Source organism: Excalfactoria chinensis, chromosome 2, assembly GCF_039878825.1.
Source record: "Excalfactoria chinensis isolate bCotChi1 chromosome 2, bCotChi1.hap2, whole genome shotgun sequence".
Taxonomy (NCBI): Eukaryota; Metazoa; Chordata; class Aves; order Galliformes; family Phasianidae; genus Excalfactoria; species Excalfactoria chinensis.
The window spans coordinates 36,598,895-36,607,124 of record NC_092826.1 but is presented as its reverse complement, the minus strand read 5'-3'; positions in this window follow the sequence as shown (position 1 = coordinate 36,607,124).

Below are 8,230 nucleotides of genomic sequence, written 5' to 3'. Positions count from 1 at the left end.
CCCCATGGCCTCCATGTCTTTCTGTAATGAGGGGCCCAAAACTGAACACAGTACTATAGGTGCAGTCTCACCAGTACTGAGTACAGACCTGTTTGGGACAGATTGTTTGCTTTGATACTGAGCAAGAAATTGAGGGATAACAGTGGTTTGTAAATGAATAATGGGGGATTCTAGAACCTAGTTTCCTTAGAGAACACCGGGAAAGAAAAGCGTATGTATGAATAGATTCAAATAATGAATGAAAAGGCTACTGGGAGAGATTTCAGGATCTGTCTTTTCCACGTTACTGATTCATGGCACAATTCCTGATGGAGGCATAATTGTCTGCCAGATGGTGATCACCAAGTGACACTGCTGTAGTGCTTTCAGCGGTGCTTTCCATCCGGACCTGTAAATGCTCAGAGGACTGAGAGCATTCAGTAGCACTGTGAAGAGGATTTGGAATAGTTGCCCAAAAGGGTTTACTCCCAAGGACGATCCTTCAGCAGAGATTCCTTCCAAACTTTTGAGGATCTCAGTTCAGCTGACACAAGATGATGTGGAGGACAGCAAGCAGTGCTCCTTCAAGCATCTCTTCATACAGCCACATATAAAGTGTTAAAACTGATAAAAGTGTATTTATGTGATCAATGCAGATAGAAAAAAAAAAATGAAAAAAAGTATATAGTGCTTATTCACCTGAAATGAATTTTGTTTTGTTTACATGTTTTGTTTCCTTGTATTTGCATGACTGTACTGCCACTCAGCAAATCTACATCAGCATGAAAGAACAACTACTAGGAGGAGAAATAGTGGCCTTAAGTTATACCAGGGGAGGTTTGGGTTGGATATTGGGAAGAATTCCTTCTCAGAAAGAGTGGTGAGGTATCAGAACAGGCTGCCCAGGGAAGTGGTGGAGTCACCATCAAACACCTGGGGGTGTTTGAAGTACTAAGGCCTGAACAACAGGCCTCGAACAAAAGTTGACCTCTAGAAGAACCTTACAACCATGTGTTATATATCACATTAGTATCTGATCATTAGCAAAATCTCTGTGATCGCTAGTGAAATATATACATTGGATAAAACGTCTCATTTGGAAGAGATATATCTTAGACAAAATGTTATGAGAATGTATTAACCTTTCCTTGTTTAGAAATATGGTATCGAGGCCTAGTACACAAACTCCGTGGAGCCCTGGCCAAGTGGCATCCAAAAAGAGGAATGAAACCAGCTGTTTCCCCCCTTGAAATCATGTAAACATTTTTATTCAAAAATATAAACTCTGGACCCTCTTGCAGTGAAGTTGGAGACCTCACCTACAAGTGAACACGCTGTGTAGGACTTCCCAAATACTGGGAAAGGCTCTCCAAATCCTCACTCCAACCAATGCTCCCCAGAGACTGCAGGTCTGGATGATGGTAATAAAGTATAAAGGCAATTGGTGATGTGTATTTCTTAATCACTATAGCTAATCTTGTGTTGTAATGATTAGGTATATTACCTGGTTTGGCTTTATTTTTGCTCTGTCACTTCACTTATTATTTCACTGCTTTATGTATGTAAAGATAAACTCATTTCTTTAACTTGATGTCTGTGACCTTTGTGCTGACCCCATCCATTGGAAAAACAGTGTTCAAGAAACATGTAGACAATCAGGAATTTGAGGATATCTTCCAATTTGCAAATAAACATAGTCCCTAGCAGGAATTATTCTCTCTTTATTTTACATATGCATTAGTATTTTGCAAGTTTCCTCTGCATTCTTTTCTAGTATACCTCCATTCTACTGATGTTCAGATCAGCTTCCTTCCCTCCATAGCCTTCTTATTTAATGTCAGTCTGCATTATTTTTACTCACTGTTTCCCAACACTAGTCCTTAAACTGAGTCTGTCATTTTCACATCTCTGTCTTTCTGTTCTCAGCATTAATCCATCTCACTTGAACAATCTCTGCCTTCTCACCTTGTTCCTGGTTTCTTTGCTCAGTTCATCACAGTGTCCACAATGAAAGCTTTGCTCTCCTCCTTCCCAGGATCCCCAGAGCTATTGGATCTCCAAAGCTTCATTAATAAATCTAGAAATGCCATTTTCCATTCTTAGCTCTTTTATGTACCATGAATCCTCTTCATATCTTTTAAACCCCACTGATGTTTCCCAGCCCTCCAGCCTCACTTCCCACAACATCCACTAGTTCCTTGTACTCCTTTCTCCTTCTGATCTTCTGGAATTCAGTGGCTGCCATAAAATTTAATTGCCTCTGTTGATGATGTTGAACTATTCTTGTGCCTAAAGGTAGAGGAACTAGAATTTTTTTCTGCTTGGATGTAGTCTAATCAGTGCAATATATTGTGAAAAATTATAGTATTTAGAGAGGATAGAAATGTTACAGATATTTAAATATTAAAAGCTGACCCTCTTTTTGAACAGAAGCACACCACATTTTTAAAGTTTAGAGTAGGTCAAAGTAGACACTGAAATACATCCACTATTTGTAGGTCAGAAATATATCAACTAATTTCCCTGATTTAACTCCAGTTTCACTGCAGAACAAGAGTTTATCCTTCATATAAATGGTTGAAAGTTCAATAAGCATCTGATAAGGTCATACAAGAGCTGAGCATAGCCTGTAGAATATGATTCTTTTTATTATTTTTTGCTTATTTTTTTCCTCTAGATCATGACAATCATATCCTGACCTGCCGCCAAAGAGGTAGGAAAAAAGATCCATCCCAAATACACACAGAGGTTAAGGAATGTTGCAGTAGTTACTTCCTGTTTTCTGGATTGCAACATTTGCGGTACATCAGCAAAGTCATATATACGTATTTTCTCTGATAACTCATCACTATTCAAGACAAAAAGAGCCAAACCCAGTGCTGGCATGAACAGTCACAATACTAGTGATGGCCTTAAGTGTGCCTCTTTTAACAGGTCTGAAGCATATTTAGTGCATTTGCCCTGCGGCGATGTTGCTGATGGACATTTATGCAAATTATAGGTCTATTAACTATTATGTTTACCTGAATACACAGTTATTTTCTAAGCTTACGCACATATAGACACAATAAAATATGGTGTTATCAGATCAGATATTTTGCCTGCACACAGTGCTATACAGCTCATGTTGTGGCTGGACTACAGTCAGGACTGAGGTCTCCACTTCAGAGCATTCCCACCAATGATCCCCTGAAGGGCTCTTGGATAATTTCACATCACAACAAGCATTATGAACCTTATTCACAATTAAATCCCAATTTAAACTTTGTGATATAATTCAGGTCTTGATTGTCAAGAAAGAGGTTAGGCAGCCTTGCACTAGCTATTACTTTAGCTAAATACTGTAATAACAGCATTCTTTCTATTGCAAGCTGTTGAGTGGGAGTATATGTAGCAATTGTGTGAGTGGGTAGAATGTGCACGAATGAAAATGAAGTAGATAAGCTGTAATATCAAGTGTGGGTGACATGCCTCCTTTATACACCCTTGCAGCATGCCCACACAGAATGTACTCATGAAACAAGGCTGAAGTCTTACAGATCTTACAGGAACATGGGTTTTCCTGAATGGATTAAATTAGGATGCTTTTTATTTCAGGATGTGGGGTTGTTTTTTTGTTGTTTTGTATTCATTTTTGACTTTGTTTTCTAATATCTTCTTGTATACTATCAAAAATAATTTTCATTTCAATATTAATGAAACTACCTAAAAAAAAAAGGTTTTTTTTTAATGAAACACATCTTTTTTTCTGCATCATTGAGTGAAAACATATGAATTAGAATCTTAACTAAACAACTGCAGAAATAGAAGGTTAAAACCTGTTTGAGTTTGTTGAGAATTGGAACAAACATTAAGGAACGCATTTATTTTTATAGGGGAATATATTGCAACTTCATTTCAGGTCACAGGAGAGTGCCATTCATACCTAAAACCAGAAAACTCAACCAGAAATGTGACAAAACTCACATACAGAAGTCAGGAGCTGTAGACAAATTTCTTCCTCAGACAGTTTTTTCTATGATATAAAATACAACAGACAAATGACTGCATTACGAGCTCGATCCAGCGTCACTGAAGCATTTGAACTGATGGTTTAGTAAGTCATCCTTTCACATAAATAATTGCAAGATATTTTAACTATTTTATATTTTTATGTATTAGAGGCCAGTATTCACTATCCTCTAGCTGGGCTTCTTTATCAAGAGCCCTGTTAGCACTAATTCAACTGAATTCATCTACATTTGAGGGAACTAGAGGGCAGTGGCAATCATTTCCAGTATCTCTCCATAGACGCAAATGCTGCACAATCCTTATGGCCAAGTAAATGTAGGGACAACCCCTGATGGCCAGAGCAGACATGCATTTGTCACAGAATCACAAGGGAATCACAGAATCACTAACAGGGATCTCAATAGGTGATCAGGTTCATCCCTTTGCCCGAGGCACTGATTCTGTGCCTTCACATATGTTTGTCTACCTCAGTCTAAAAATAATCTGGCGGTGAAGATTACCCCTCAACACTACAAGCTGGTTATTATTTTGGCACTTCTGTAAAGCAAACAGGTCTCTCAAAAGATGGATAGTTTGGGAGGTCCTTTGGGAGGGATCTGAAAGACGATGAGTTAAAGCATCTTAGCCTTGCGTTAAAATTAGGGGCAATCACAGATGCACATGCATTTTCCTCATTTCAATTTCAGATGTTTAGTTCATGCCACGTGAAAAAATATATATATGAGCTCTTCAGGAGTATGTAAAATGAAGTAATCTTTGCAATAAAACAATAATAAATCATACTTTCAAATAATTTCTGAAAAGCAGTGCTGATTAGCACCTGAAAGAAGGCTGAGAAACAGGGAAAAAATTAAGTACATATTTGAGTAAGAAAGTGAATCCAAACCATCATATTTCCTTAATTAGACTGATTTTAAACCACTTTTCTGTCCTGCATGTCTTTCAGTCCCTGCTTCCTTTAAAAGTGCTGAAGTGCTCCATGAATTTAGGTGTTGCATTTCTTTTGTGTTAGATTTTCAGTGATAAGCCGCACTTTATACCTAAGCAAAGCCAGGATTTTCAAGGCCTCGCTGACTAGTAAGGAATTAAGTTGCTGATTTACATTATTGTGATCTTATTCCTGCTGAGATTTTATGGTAACTCAGATTATATTTATGGCTCTAATATCTACTAATAAAAACTATTTAACAATTAAAAATTAACTCAATGTGTTTGTAAAATAAGGGCTTCCCATGAAAGAAGTACCATTTTCTTGCCCAGCAACGTTTCAGAATAGAGCCTGAATTTAGTAGACACGCTGCAGTGTATCAGACTAGAGAACATTTATTTTACTTCATTCACTGTACCAAAGATCTTTCTAATAGCAAAGCAGATTCAAGAGAGCAGCATCCTTGATTCTTATTCACGTTTGAGGACATTTTATACTTCTCTAGCAGTGTGAATACACTTGAAAATCTGCCTACTATCCATATATCTTCAGGGCTTCTTTGTCATGTTAGAAAAGGGCGCATAAGAGGGATTCTATAAAAAGATGGAGTATGTACACATCTATTTTATGTAACTACTTTCGTTTCTAAAATACATGTTGTATTTTCACGTGTATCGTTCATTCTTATGCCCAAACTATGATCGTGCCTGTGCTCAGCCACTGAAGCTCAAATAACCTGAAAAAGAGCCCTTTCCATATTGTATTTTTTTTCTGCGGGTATTTTGTAGCAAGGATTGCTTCCACCTGTTTGACCTTTGAATCAATTTCCTTTCCCTGTCTGGATGTCTAGAGAGTTTTTATCCAGACAGTCATGATTTCCAGTGAGATATTCATGGGTAAGGAGTCTGGGCCACAGAGAAGTTATCAACCAGCATGACCTAAAGTGGTGTTTCCAGTCTTTGATGTCATTCTGTCTCTCTTGTCACAGGAAGATATATAGGAGGTAACAACCACTGGCCTGGGGTATTTTCATCACTGATTTCCAGCTTTGCCTTTGAGAAAGTTATGGGATCTTGGCCAATCCAATATGTTCTTGTACATTATAGGTAAAATCATATTTGGGAAATTAACATGCATATTCCCCAAAATCTTATTCTCGATTAAACAGGAAGTATAATTAAGTAAATCATTTAGTATCTGCAAAGTTCATTTGACAAAGTGCACCAGACCATGACATGTTGTTGAACCTTTCCATCTGCTTAGCTTTTTTAGCCATCCTGAACTCTCTATTAGGATTGAAGGAGTCTATCATTTTTATTTTTTAGTTCAAACAAGAACTTAATAATCTGGTAACTCAAATGGTAGCTAACTTAGGCCACTGTGTGGCACTTCAGTTTTTCATTATGCCTGCAAATATATATATATTTCAATCTTTTAATATTTCCATACCCAGGTGTATACAACTTGTTTAAGGCACTGCCCCATTTGTTGCTATCTGTAGAAGCACATCATTTAGTAAGGTCTGATGTAGATGTTCATAAACTTCCTGAATCTACCTTTCAAGCCCCTAGAAATGTATTTATCATTACATGCATTCAGAAAGGTGTTTCTTCCAACACTGCAAAGTGGGAAAAAATCAAGGACAATTTGGCTTCTTCTTCAAATGTAATACTCTTTTGGTTGAGTGCTTCTGACTCAACTGATTCCCAGAAGCATTGCTAAATTTAATCTGAGGATTAAATTAACAGTTCTGCTTCCTAAACCTCACAACTCTGAGGCAGATATCAAGAGTGCCATCTCTTTTTGCCTCCACAGCACTGTGTTTTTGGTTTTCTTTACAGATGATCTGGTAAGCTGATTTGCAGCCAAGAAATAGAGGTATAGCCATCTCCAAATCAAGGAAGTGTAACTACTGAACAGACTGTCGAAAGACATATTATGACGCTGCTGAAGTGGATGGAGCTGTATCCTCTGTCGTCACAGTTCATGCCAGTTCAAACTCCATTTTTGACCTCTATGAGAAAGAGATGTATGCTGCCTTTCTTCTGCTTATGTCCCATTCTATGCCTGTCCTATCATACTACTCCCATCCACTGTGTCACTACTGAGGTCCTAGGGAGAATCCCACTGGCTGTAAAGACTGTCAAGTTTGAGTCAGAACAGCTCTTTAGGGTCACCCATAAAGTTAACAAGATTATAAGCAGACATTTGAAGGTCAAAAAGAACATGAATTCCCCAAAGTGGAGTCCTGCGAAATGATGGCCTTTATGAAAGTTTGCTTCTTGCTATTCCTCCTGTCTCCTTCAGAATCTACTACAAATACAAATTCTGGGATTCCGATATTGGACAAGGGTCTGACTGCTGTCAGACAGTTTTTTGTCCTGTGTATTTAGGTGTCTGACCTACCTCCTTACTGTAAGGCTGAAAATCCCATGTCAGCAATGGTCCTAGTTTTCTCATCTAAAACAGGCAGAGTGAAATAATTCTAGGTGAATATTACAGAAATACCTATATGTTCCTGTAAGCTCTATTATTACCTCTAATTGTTAGGTAAAGAAAGAATTCTAAATAGTGCACTCCCTGGTGATTTGGTCACACTATTACAGATTTCATCTTGAATTAACGTACTCTTTCAGTTGCTTCCCTAGGCCTTGTAACTGCCTGTCTCCCCTGTGACTCAGTCCCACAGCTGAGATCATTCTTATTTTCAGCCATCTTATACTGGTTCTCGACATAACTCCAAACCTAACAACTGAAATTGCAAAGAAAATACCATTGTTTCTTGTATCTTTCTGCTACTCCCATCATCCTAAGGCTGCCCCATTCCTGAAGGTGTAGAAGGCCATGTTGAATGGGGCCCTAAGCAACCTGATCTAGTGCCTGACTTAGTGGTTGGCAACCCCGTCCACAGCAAGTGGGTTAGAACTATATGATCTTTGAGGTCCCTTCCAACCCAAGGCATCCTGCATTTCAGGTAGGAAGCAAATTACAGTTTTATCACTTACAGATTTTACCACTTACATCATATATATTATATACAACGAACCAATGAGTGAAAGAATGCATGAAAAAAAAGATGTCCTTTTTAATATCCCAAGTCAAGATAAATACATTAAAATGCCTCTTCTTATGTTCTCACTCATTTTTTTTTCCTATTCCTGAAATGCATTTTGGAGAGTACTCTTAAAAATACAGGGTATTTACTGACAAGCATCTACATTTAAGTGCAGCAGTCATTATAATTCACTGCAACATCTTGAGATGTAGAGAGACTGATAGATAGATGGACTACTTAGTATAAGTTTCAGAAGT